At 48.4% G+C, this 13,008-nt stretch overlaps 1 long non-coding RNA gene across 1 annotated transcript; it reads left to right on the plus strand.

Annotated features, from left to right (window-relative positions):
• Positions 1 to 4,764: 4,764 nt before the first annotated feature.
• Positions 4,765 to 9,571, plus strand: LOC117202878 (uncharacterized). Its single transcript, XR_004485391.2, has 3 exons — positions 4,765 to 5,346; positions 6,834 to 6,917; positions 7,970 to 9,571. It is a non-coding gene; the product is annotated as an uncharacterized LOC117202878 (long non-coding RNA).
• The last annotated feature ends 3,437 nt before the right edge of the window (positions 9,572 to 13,008 follow it).

A 13,008-nucleotide genomic window follows, 5' to 3' on the forward strand; every position in this document is an offset into this window, starting at 1 on the left:
TGATCCCCAAATGCCCCAGTTGTAGTGCCAATAGGGGTTCAGGCCTGGAAGAGCAGATATCAAAGCAAGTAGTGTGGCAAAGGTGCCAGGAGTATCCCCAGCAGCAGGAAAAGCATCATGTCAGCAAGTCCCACAGCAGGCGATGGGAAAGGGCCAGGGAAGAAGGGAGCAGGGACCGAGTCTGACCTTCTGGGAAACTGGCTGGAGGAAAAGGCAGGGGCCAGGGCTCCAACAGAGATGTAAGGCAAGTTCTCCTTATAAGGCAAAAGACCAACCTAAAGGTCTAGGGCACAAGGGGGGAACAGGGATAACTTGATGCAAACAGCTGAGCAAAAACCTCAAGCCTACGGCCAGGGCAGCGTCCAGAGGAGGAAGTTAAGTGGGTCCAGCCATGGGAGTTTCAGGGCTGCTGACATAGGGTGTCAGGCACACAACTGCAGTCTGCACCCCACAAAAGCCACCCAGCTGAGCCACTCTTTTCAGAGTCTGACGCTGGCCTGAAGCACACGGGGATGTATTATATTTTAATACTGGTCCTGCCATGAGCCGCCTGACCTCAGTCAACCTCTTTCTTGACTCTGGGTCTCTGTTCTCCATCTGATACAGGAGGGACCATACTTGCTGATTCCCAGGTCCCTATCAGCTCTTACATCTACCTCCCAGCGTATCTGTGAACATGAACTACTGTATCTGTGAGCAAGCCAGACCACACACATGTCCCTTGAATCTATCCTCTTGCTATTTTCTACCTGACTGCCATCTGCCCATCTTCTTCTAAGCCCAAGCCCAAGCAGGAGACAGGTCCCCAGTGGATTTCAAGCCAGGGTTTCTCCCATTGACCACCAGTCTGACCTTCCCTTCTTCTTTCTTTCCCCTGCCACATGAAAACAGGGTGGCCTGGGTGACAGCGGAGAGCTCTCCTGAGGGGGTGGGCTGGCGAACATGCTCAGCTTTGGCTAACGCAACAACAACAGAAAAAAACAAAGAAGGGGAGGAAGGAGGCCCCAAGCCCAGAGCACTTCTCGGTGGGCTGTCCAAGTTTGGGAGGAAAATAGAAGCGCTCCACTCAAGTGACAGCCTGGAGGACTGGGTCACATGAGAGCACTTGGCTAATCTGGAAAGTTATGAAATGATGGGAGCACGCTAGTCCACTCACTCTGAAAATGCAAGGGAGGAAAAACAAAGCAACACCGAAAAATATTTCCAGCCTGCGTGGCAGCAGAAGGAAGGAGCAGAGTTTTGCCTATTGTGGCAAAATTGACTACAATCTTAGAAAGGTTTTGCAAGATGATGGAAAGGGCCTCCTGAATACTCAGGGTGGCAATGGGAGGGTGGGAGGAAAAAAGGAGAGAGGGAAGGGGTCTTTGGAGCCCCCCAGCTCTGTCAGGTATGTGTCATGAGATCGAGGACAAAGTGTGTAGCCTCCCTGAGACTTAGTTTCTCAAATGTAAATGTGGATATCACCAAAATTTATTAGAGAATTTAAGGATAACTGTATCATAGCTCATAGATCCTAAGATACTGATCTTAGCATCTCTGAAATTAGAATGTGTCTTGTAATCCATCGCATTTTAGAGTCTATGAACTAGTGGTATGTAAAATGCATCACCCAAAGTGAACACTCAATAACTATGGACAAACATAATCTAGTAAAAGCCGAAAGGTGAACCCTGTAACACATCCTGCAATATAATTGAGGCAGTTAACAGAAACGTCAGGGTGGCTAGGTTGCTGGAGAATGGGAGCCACACCTTCTGTTCATTGTACACGGTTCATGATCTCTCAGGTGAATGGATATAACTGAAGGGTCCTCAGGTTCATTTCAAATCCAAGATTCCAGGTTCCTCAGACAGTGTATCTGCTGGCATAACACTACCAACCCCCAGAGTTCCCTATTCTCTGAATCCAAGTTCAGGACACATGATTTCTCATCACTTACAAAATGAAATCTAAAAAATGTCTGGTCAAACTCAAGTCATCAGCGGAGGCTAGAACCACCCAGAACAACCCAAAGTTCTTAGAACCGTATTGTTTCCCACGTCTGGCTCTTTGCATGTGCTCTTCCTCCTGCCTGGAATTGCCTCTTTTTTCCCTTCCCTTCTTCTTTCTTTCCCCTGTGCTGGGGGCATTGGATACAGCAGGACAAATAGACAAGGAATCCTTTCTGTCCACAAATTACTGAGAACTTGGCAGGGAAGAGAGTTAGACAAGTAATACCGGGTAAGGACAGGGTACAGGGAGTGCTGAGATCGGAGAGTGGACCTATCCTCACACTGACTACCCGACAAAACCCTACTCTTCTCTGAGGCATAAGTCAGCATCCCCTCTTCGGTGAAGCTGTCCAGGACGCCTCCAATCAGGCAGACTTCCGCAAGCCTGAGGTAACACCTTTCACTCTGGGTCTCTGGACCTCTGACTTCATTTCTCAACAGTGAGCTCCTTGAGGGCAGAGATGTGTTTTATTCGTAGCTTAGTCCCTAGCAGGACAGCATGAACAGAGGAGGGGCTCAAGAAATGTTTGCTAAATGGAGAGCAATGAAAAAAGGGTTTATCTGTGATTGGTGGGTTTCTCCATAGGAAAAGTCTTACAACAGATGTAAATTACCAAATGCATTTAACGCCTCTTCTCTGAGCCTTGGTGTCTGTCTCTGTGAAATGAAGAAATTAGTTATCAGTGCTTTTCTTTAAAACACAATTCCCATTCTCTCTCTGTCTCTCTGTCATCTCTCTCAATCTCTCTCTCTCTAGTAGTGAAATCTTTTCTTGAAGTGAAATCTTACTCGAAGCCCAATGTGCAGTGCAAATAAAGTCCGAGCTTCTCTAAGGTGAGACATGGTCTCTGACCCTTCAAGTCTCACCTCCGCTTTCCCTGTTCCAGGAAGAGTGCAGCTGGACACACTCTGAAGTCCCTCTCACCTCCAGGCCCTAATTACATCGAGTAGCCAGATTCACCTGGACCACATGTTACAACCAGAATATAATGCTCAATATTGATCGAGTGCCTAATGTGTGTCAGAACAGCCAGGCCCTTTTAAAAATTATCTTATTTCCTCTTTTTTTCTTTCCATTCCTTTTTCTTTGCCCCCGGTTCTTCAGTTTCCAGTTAAAAATAATCGTGTATTATTGTTAGCTGCCTTAAACACTTTTGGAGGATGAGTTATAGAGTTGTAAATAGATATAAACACAAAGCAAGGTGTTTGTGTAATCCCCACAACAAACCTGTGGGGTTGGTTTTAGTAATTCTGTTTCATGACTGAGATCAGCGGGGCTCAGAGGGGAAGGGAAGTTAGTTGCCCAAGATCATTCCAGGAAGTGGGTGAGCACCTCCTGGGAGCTTCCCCCGCCCAGCAGCATGCTCACTAAAAGGTGCACGCTTACTAATTTACGTAACCCCTAGAAAACCCCATGAGGTGGATACTGTTGCTATAGCCATGTCACAGATGAGAACACAGGATCAGAGAGGTGAAGTAGCTTGTCCAGAGCCAGGCAATCAATAAAAGCTGAGCCAGCCTTGAACCAAGTCTGCGTGATGCCCAAACCTGGGCTGGTACCCAGTGTGGAGCCTCCAAAGCCCTGGTCCTAACTTCCCTCCCCCCTCTGAAGGGGCTCTCCATGCCCTCCTGGCCGGGGTTTGGGAAGGTGCAGAAATGCCAGGGACAACACCATGCAGAAGTGCAAACCATGGTCTTTGAGCAAACCGGGCTGCCTGCGAGCAAGTCTGGGTTTCATCGCGACTTGGCTGGGCGACTTTGACGAGTTATTTAACCTCTCTGTGTCAGTTTCCTCAGCCACAAAATGGGGATTACAATCGTAGCAACCTCAGAGGGATTGTTAGGCATGAAAACTCTTAGAACAGCATCTAGCATAGATTAAGTACTCGATAATTGCTAGCTCTTATGATGCGTGTCAAATGCCTAGCAATTAATAGCAGCTTTCTAATTATGTTATTACCATTTCAGTCTCTGTCTTGGGGGATTCCACGCATCCGTGGAACTTTTGCCCACAAAGAAGCTAGAAGAGGCCACGGAACTGACTCCAGGTAGGGTCCTGATCCTCTTCTTCTCTCCCAGGCCGAAGGCTTCTGCTCCCTTCCAACGGAAACTTATTCAAATCGACAAACACTCTTAAACACCTACTATGTTCCAGGCCCTGCTTGAGACTCTGGGTCCAGAGAAATCAAAGAGAAATCTCCCTGCCTTTTGAACGTGTGTGTTGGTAAAATATTCATAAATAATATTTATCATGTTAACCATTCCTAAGTGTCCAATGCAGTGACAGCAAAATACATTCTACCTTCTGTCTCTAACTACATTTTTTTTTTTTTTTTTCGGCACACGGGCCTCTCACTGCCGTGGCCTCTCCCGCTGCGGAGCACAGGCTCCGGACGCGCAGGCTCAGCGGCCACGGCTCACGGGCCCAGCCGCTCCGCGGCACGTGGGATCCTCCCGGACGGGGGCACGAACCCGTGTCCCCTGCCTCGGCAGGCGGACTCTCAACCACTGCGCCACCTGGGAAGCCCCTCTAACTACATTTTAAAACATTTTATTGTGATAAAATATACCGCTTAACATTTAACATTTTAACCATGTTTTAAGTGCACAGTTCGGTGAGTGGCATTAAGTATATTCACATCTTTGTGCAGCCATCCTTACCGTCCGCCTCCAGATTTCTCACGTTTTCAAACTGAAACTCTGTACCATTAAACACGGACTCCCCATCCTCTCCCTAGCCCCCGGCAACCTTCTACCCCCTGCGCCCATGAACTTGACTGCTCTAGGGAGCTTGCGCCAGGGGAGGCACGCAGTACTTGCCTTTCTGTGCCTAGCTTACTTCACTTAGCATCGTGTCCTCAAGGTTTGTCCGTGTTGTAGCGTGTGTCAGAAATCCTTCGCTTTTTAAGGCCGAACAACATTCCTTTGAGACCACGTGTTACCTGTCCGTTCTTCCGTTGATGAATCTTTTGGCTACTGTGGTAACGCCACTATGAACAGGGGTGGACAGTTCTCCTCGGCTTGGAGCTGCTGTGGTCTAATGTGGGGGGCGACAGGTAGATTCACCAGCAAGTTACCCTGGATGAGCCCCCATTTTGTCATCTGTGAAATGGGGATACTGTTACCCACTGTAAGGGTTCAATGAGATGCTGCACCATTTGGGGCAGTGCCGACACGTGGTAAACACTTGATAAATGCGAGCTTTTACTGCAGCTGCCGCCGCCGTGGGGCAAGATGTGTCTAGAGAAGAGGGGGCCTGAAAGCGGGGGGTCAGCTTGCGCCCTCCCACGAAGGTCATGTCAGCCCACCCTCATGAACATCCTGGCGAGTGGTCCTGAAGATCTCAATTTTCCAGGTGAGGAAGCAGACTCAGAGAGGTCCTTGGCTGTGATGGTACAGGTGGGTGTGATGGTGCTGGAACGGGGCTCCTCAGGCCTTTTCACTCAGATCCAGAGAGCAGGGATGGTGTCAAGGCCCAGGGGAGGGAGGTGCAGCCCACGACAGCCACTCAGATGTGTGCAGCGCTGGCCGGGGAAAAGCCAACATGCTCGTCCCCGACGGCCTTAGTGTCGGAAGGAAGAGCTGGGAAGGCAGAAGGGAGGAAAGGTGTTAACGCAGAGGCAGAGGGCACAGCCTGAGCGAAAGCCAAAGGGTGGGGGCAGCAGTGTCTGCAGGAGAAATGGGAGGAGGCCGGGCTGCAGGGAGCAAAGGCCGCTGTGCGTGGCAGGGTGGGGTCGGGTCATGGAGGGCAGGGGAGGTGGCCCAGCCCAGTCTGGTTCCAGGGCTGGGAGGGCTGGGATGAACTACACAAGTGGTGTTTCTGGAGATTAGTCAGGCTGATTGAACAAGACGCTTGCCTCACAACAGGTCCCTGCTTTCAAACCACAGGTGATATTTAAAAAATTATATGTGTGTTTCACCAACATCACATACATGGTTCAGAAAGTCAGACAGTCCTGTAAGGCCCTTTCCCCAGGCCCATCTCCCTCCATCCCCAAATCTCACTGCCCAGAGTATTTCTTCCGTAGTTAACTCCATACTTCTTTTCTTTTTTTCTTTTTTTTTTTTTTGCGGTACGCGGGCTTCTCACTGCTGTGGCCTCTCCTGTTGCAGAGCACAGGCTCCGGACGTGCAGGCTTAGCGACCATGGCTCATGGGCCCACCCGCTCCGCGGCATGTGGGATCCTCCCGGACCGGGGCACGAACCCGTGTCCCCTGCATCGGCAGGCGGACTCTCAACCACTGCACCACCAGGGAAGCCCCCATATTTCTAAATAATGTGTTTAAACATCTCTTTCTTCATTTTCAGTTTGAGATATGTTCTATCGACTTGCTATGATGGAAGAGAAGGATCTAGCTCTCTTCCCTACAAAGCCACTTCCCCTTACCCCAACTTCCCAGTCCAGTTACAACATAATTTTTGGTTAGATTTAACATTTAGTATTGCAACCACGTAGGTCACAGCTGAACCATATAGTATGATGATTAAATTTCTCTTTTTGTACAACTCATTCTTTTTGCTGAAATTAAGGTCTCGGTTTTTAATGCGATACACTTCATTTTCTAAGCACATTTATCCATCTGAGAATGTAAGTCTTTTCTCAGAAGTTTCAAACTCAATAGCTACTCAATGATCTGTCCATCTTGCTTCCTTCCAGAGCCTTCAGTGCTTCTAGTCTAATTCAGACACCTGTTCTCTGCATGCTGCAGAGGTAGCTATGCCCAGCTGTGTTTCAATGGAGCGCCTGAGGCCAGAGAGGTGACCAGGGTCAGATGCATCTTGGCCCAATGGTCATTCATCTATAGATTTTACTCAGAAAATACCTATTGTGTGCTTTCTAGGTCCCAAAGAGGTCCAGTGCCAGAGGCTGGGGACCCAGAGGTGAATTAGATGTGGTCTCCACCTCCAAATGGGTCTGAGCCCAAGTAAGTGCTGGGCCAGAGGCAAGCTCTGGGAGTTTTGGGGTGGGGGGAGGGCAGAGAAGAAGCCCTTAACTCAGCCTTGGGAAGGGCCAGTATAGAAGGCTTCCTGGAGGAGGTGAGGCTAAATGAGTCCCAACTTGTCAGGAGGAGTTTTCTAAGAGTTCTGGGAAGGGCATGCCCAGTACGCAAGTGTCATCTGCACAGGCATGGGGACATGAGAAAGCATGACTCTTTCTGGGAATTTCAAAGAAGTAATTAGTGATGATCATGTGGGAGGGTTCTAGTGGAAGGGCTGGTGGTGTCTTGTGTACCAGGCTCAGGGAGCTGAAGAAAATGGAGAGAACAGAAGGATCTTAAAGAGGACAGACATGAGCAGGTCTGCATTTTTTAGAAGACAGGATGGCTGCAGGGGGTCAGATAGATTGGAGAAAGAAACGGGCTAGTGAGGGGAACGTTGATGTTTGGCAAAGGATAAAAAGGGACTGAACTACCCCTGGCACTGGAGGTGAAGCATGGGGCTCACAAGACCTTATGGAGCCCAAATGGACTAAACTTGGGGTCACAGGGAACGTGAGAATACTGACCGATAATCCCCAGGTGTCCCAGGGAAAAGATGTTTCAATTCAATGCGTGGCTCCTGGGAAACCAGAAGCTACTATGGGCTGGAAAGAAGGACATTGACTTCTTGGTGTGTTTGAAGGGCCAGAGGTGCTGAAAGGATGGATGCCCAGGGACTGAAGGAACAGGGTGAGGGCCGGGGAGTTTAGAAATTGGATGGCAAACGCAAGATTAAAAGGCTATGGAGTCAGAAGGGTTGGTACAGCCTAGCTGGTAAGAGCATGAACTCTGGGCCCAGGCAGCCCTTGGTTTAAATGCCTGCTCTGACACCTGCTTGCTGAGCCTCTGTTTCTTCATCTGCAAAATGGGGACCATAATCCTACCTACATCGTGGGGCATTTGTGAGGATTAAATGAACCCCTGGCTGTAAAGTGCTTGGCACAGTGGCTAGGACATAAGAAGTGCTTCATTTTGTGCCTTCCTATTATTTGTCTTAGGGATCAGGCACGGCTTCAAAAAGCAGGTGAGATCTGAGCTGACTTCGGAAGAGGAGGAGCCAGACCTATCTTCATAGGAGCGTGACCTGTGCTGTCACACCAGGCCCTGTGCTCAGAAGACCCCCGTGCTTCGTTTAATGTTCTCCTTTGCCATCTTGGAGTTCTGAATTTTTGAACAAAGGACCCCATATTTCCATCGTCCACTGGGCCCGACAAATTATGTAGCAGTGCTGTGAATAGGAGACCATCAGGCAGAGAAGAGGGGGTATCTTTGAAGTAAAAGGGCTCTGAGCGTGCAAAGGCATGCTGAAACTTGAGGCTTAGCTCATCCTGGAAACACTGCCAGGCACGCTGTTTCTAGTCGGAGAGCTGTGCATCCCGGGAAAGCGGGAGAAGCTCAAAGTGGAAAACAGTGAAAGGCTTCAAACGCAAAGTTAGGAGGTTTGGATGTTGTATGAGGTGTCCGTGGGGAGCCTTCCAAACTGTGGATTGGGAACGTGATGGCTCACGGATGGCACTGTGGCACTGTGGAGACGAACGGTGCAGACAGTGTTATAATGTGTACTTTATAGATGGGGAAACTGAGACCCCAAGAGGTGATGTGAGCAGGGCTGCAAGAGAACTTTTGTGGGCTCTAGGCACTTTTAGCTTCATGGACCCCTTTCTTCAGAAATGTGCATATATGTGTACATATACATGTATGTACACAAACATACTCATGCACATATGCATGTACATATGTGTATGTATAATTATATTTTACACCTGCTTTGGTATAAAGGCAAATGCATTAATATTATATACTAAAACACTTTCTTTGACTTAAAGTACAGTGGGCCCGAGGTTCTGTGCCTGCTGCACTTAATGGAATATCACCCTGGACACCGGCTGCTCAGCCCTTCTGTCTCTTCAGGAGCTGCCCTCAGGATTCCTGGATCTTCCTGGAATGGGTGGGCGGCCCTTTTCTCCCCAGGGGTAGCACTTGCCAGTCCCTAAGCCCCTTTCAGATGGAACCTGCTTTACCTCCAAGGACTTTCCATCCCAGTTTCCTAAGGAGGGTGCTGATGACTGTTTGGATTTGTATCCGGATGGTGGGGCTGAGTGATAGGTAAAGGAGAGAGAGTTGCATGTACCAAAATGTTCATTGCAGCTCTATTTACAATAGCCCAGAGATGGAAACAACCTAAGTGTCCATCATCGGATGAATGGATAAAGAATGTGACACATATATACAATGGAATATTACTCAGCCATAAAAAGAAACGAAATTGAGCTATTTATAGTGAGGTGGATGGACTTAGAGTCTGTCATACAGAGTGAAGTAAGTCAGAAAGAGAAAGACAAATACCGTATGCTAACACATATATATGGAATTTAAGAAAAAAAAATGTCATGAAGAACCTAGGGTAAGACAGGAATAAAGACACAGACCTACTAGAGAATGGACTTGAGGATATGGGTAGGGGTTGCGTAAGCTGTGACAAAGTGAGAGAGTGGCATGGACATATATACACTACCAAATGTAAAATAGATAGCTAGTGGGAAGCAGCTGCATAGCACAGGGAGGTCAGCTTGGTGCTTTGTGACCCCCTAGAGGGGTGGGATAGGGAGGCTGGGAGGGAGGGAGACGCAAGAGGGAAGAGATATGGGAACATATGTATAACTGATTCACTTTGTTATAAAACAGAAACTAACACACCATTGTAAAGCAATTATACTCCAATAAAGATGTAAAAAAAAAAAAAGAGAAGAGAGAGTTGCAAATGTCTCTGGGTCTGGGAGAAAATCAAAGGTCTCTGTGTCTGCAGATGTCTGTGACTTCACTCCTGGTGCCACCTACAGCATCACCCCTGGGGACTGGACTGCCCACTTACCCCACCCATGTGGAGGGTGGGGAGGCTGTGTCAGCGGTAGCTGCTGAGGATGCTGTCTGGAGAGGAGAAACATCACTGTCTGTCTGTCTGGGGTTCCAGGAAAACCTGTCTGGAGGTGGGGGAAGCATGAAGGCCTTTGTGGGTCAACTGCTCAGGTAGCCATCATGGAAGGCAGATGGGGGCTCCAGAAGTGTCCTTCCCACTTCATCTTCTTCCTCCAGCTTTCCTCACAGATTCCTCACTGGGCTTCTCGTTCTTTCCTCCATATGCCCAGGATGGTGGCAGGATGGCCTGATTCGTGAGCTTCAGTCCAGTCTCCCGCTTCCCACCTTTGGCCACTGGATGTACCTGGGTAGGCGAGGCAGGCAAGAGACGGCACAGAGAGTGCCAATTTGGGAAAGAAAAATAGGTCTGTCCTGGCTGTCCCTTTAGGTCTCAATCTTCCCTCAACTTCAAGTCATGTCTCTCCAAGCCCCAGATCCCTTCTCACTAGTTATTTATAATGGATGGGTGAATAAATGAATGAGTGAACATCCAACCTTTCCCAGTCTTAGAAGTCGCCTCTACTTCTGCCCTCCAATTCCTGCAGTCAGGACATAGAACCCAACTGTCTCTTCAATTTCAATGAAATTGAAACTTGCAGATCTGGAGAAAAGTCATTGAGAAAGTACCCACCTGATCAATTCTATTTTCTCTATGAAGGCTGTGGGTCTGGTGAGAAGATAAAGGATGAAGTTTGGAATTGCTATTGAACAGAAGGGAGACTGACTTGATTGGGGATCTGCAGACACATTGCAAGGTAGTGCCATGGACTCTATGATTTGGGGAGGGGGGTGGATAGGAGTAATAGCTAATATTCCTGGAACAATTATTACAGGCCAGGAACTGGGCCTGGTGCCCTACTTACATGCCTTCCTTTCATCTTCACATTCACCCAGGAGTCAGGTGCCTAAGTAAGGATGACCCAGGTCATGCTGCAGAAATTTAAAAAAAACACAACACACAAGAACCATTCTAAGAGGCTGACAGACACAAAACATTTATTTCTTGCTCATGCTGCATGTCCATCCATCAATGTTATCAGAAGAATAGACACAGTGAGACTAAGATCTGAAAGTCTGGGAAGGGAAGGAGGGAGGCGTCCAGAGCCTGGAATTCAGGAGGAGGTCAAAAGACCAGTGTTGGTGAGAGAGCTCTGGAAAGATAAGAGGGAGGGGTCAGAGAGTGGGACCCTGCTGTTTGAGATTTCAGGGGTGGAGCAATAGCCAGCCAAGATAAAAGCCAGGTGTGGCTTTGTGTGTGGGTAGCTGGAGTGGCATAAAGGTGAAGGTCCCCAGAGCGGAGGAGGTCAAGTTCCTGACAGATGGAGCAGTGCTTCCATTCCCTGGGGAGAATGGGAGTCCAGGGAAGGTTATAACAAGCCACTGATTAAGTATATTGCAGCTCCCTGGGCTGTACATTTCACCAGGAGATGAGGTTTGGAAATAATGACTTTTTAATAATCAAACATAGATATATAAATAGAAGACCTCAAAAAAGGTCTGTGTGGAAGCCCACTCCCCTCTCCAGTAGGAAGCTGGAGAAGCACTAGATGTGGAAGAATCACTGAAAAGTTGTAGATGGTGACAACTGGGAGGATTTGAGATGCAAACATCCAACAACCAGGAGTCTATTAAGAGTTCCATTCAATGGCAACGATAATAAAAGTTAACAGTTCACGAGAGCTTATTATATGCCACACACTGTCCTAACCACTTTATATGGATAGCTGCTTCAATTCTCTCATGACACCCTACGCAGAGGCATCATTTTTATTCCCAGCACAGGTGGAGCTACATAACTTGGCCAAGGTTATGTACTAATGTGTCAGAAGTGGGATTCGAACTCAGGCAAACTGGCTTTAGAGCCCCTACACTTAACTGCTACATGAGTGGGTCTCCAATATGGGTGAGCATCAGAATCTCCCAGGGCTCATTAAACAGAGTGTTGGGACCCTCCCCTAGGGGTCTGGGGTGGGGCCCGAGATTTTTCATTTCTAAGAAGATCCCAGGTGATCCTCAGGCTACGGGTCCCAAGACCACACTTGCTACTGCCTCACAGACACAGAGCAACTATTCAGGGCACAGCAAGTACAACATCTCTTTCCAAAGATGGCTACCAAATGCCTGGGAGCAGGTGTAGGTGTGTACGTGTGTGTGTGTGTGTGTGTGTGTGTGTGTGACAGAAGGCAGAGGATTATGACTTAAGTAGCACTGGGAGACAAGAAACTTGATCCTGCCTCTTGGCCCCGAGGTATGTGGGATATGGAAAAACAAAGCATCCCCAGAGAGAGAGTGAGTGGCACAGGTTCCACTTAAAGTCCGGAGATGAGGCATACAGAGCGGCCAGGTTTTGAATGGCATGCATTTGGTACATATAGGGCCTCTAGAGGGCAGAGTGGGAAGAGGGGCAGAGAAGGCGACAGCCATAGGCTAGAATGGGAGAGACTGGGGTGTGGGTGTTGGGTTGGTAAGGAAGATAGCAGTTGTCTGAAGATGGCCATGCAGGAGAGAAGCACAGACAGGTCATCAGTGGAGGCCTTCCTGAAGCTGATTGTCTCTCTCCCCCTTCTGGAAATTTCCCAGGGGTCTGTGATGACAAATAAGACAGGAGCTGATGCCTAAATAGAAGTCGAAGGCTCTGAGGCTTCTCCTGGAAAGGAGTGAGCCAAAATCAGGTGTCAGCCTCTGCAGAGCCAGCCATAAATCTTAAATTCAGGGGTCACTGAAATGACCAACTCTTTGCCTCCTGAAGAAAATCTTCTGCCTTCCCCAGTCACTGCCTTTGCGTGAGCATGCGGGACCACCTCCGTTTCCCAGCCGCCATCCCTCCCGCAGCTTGGGGTCCAGCTTAATTAAGAGTCCGCCAGTCGACTAGTCTCGATCACCTCTCTAATTGGGCACCAGCTGTGTTTTCTCTCGACAAGCACTCCTTTACGGGAATTGTAAAATGCCTTACATGAAAAAACATAACAGTTTAGGGTTATAGGATCATAAAACCAGCAACACTTGTTTTCTACAGAAATGGAGAGCACATCTCTCTCTATGTTCCAGAAAATACTTTTTGGAAAGTTGGGAGGGAGTGTACTGAACATCAAACTCTCTGTTTGTTTATGTTCTGGGTATG

This window comes from Orcinus orca, chromosome 1 (genome assembly GCF_937001465.1).
Source record: "Orcinus orca chromosome 1, mOrcOrc1.1, whole genome shotgun sequence".
Lineage (NCBI taxonomy): Eukaryota > Metazoa > Chordata > Mammalia > Artiodactyla > Delphinidae > Orcinus > Orcinus orca.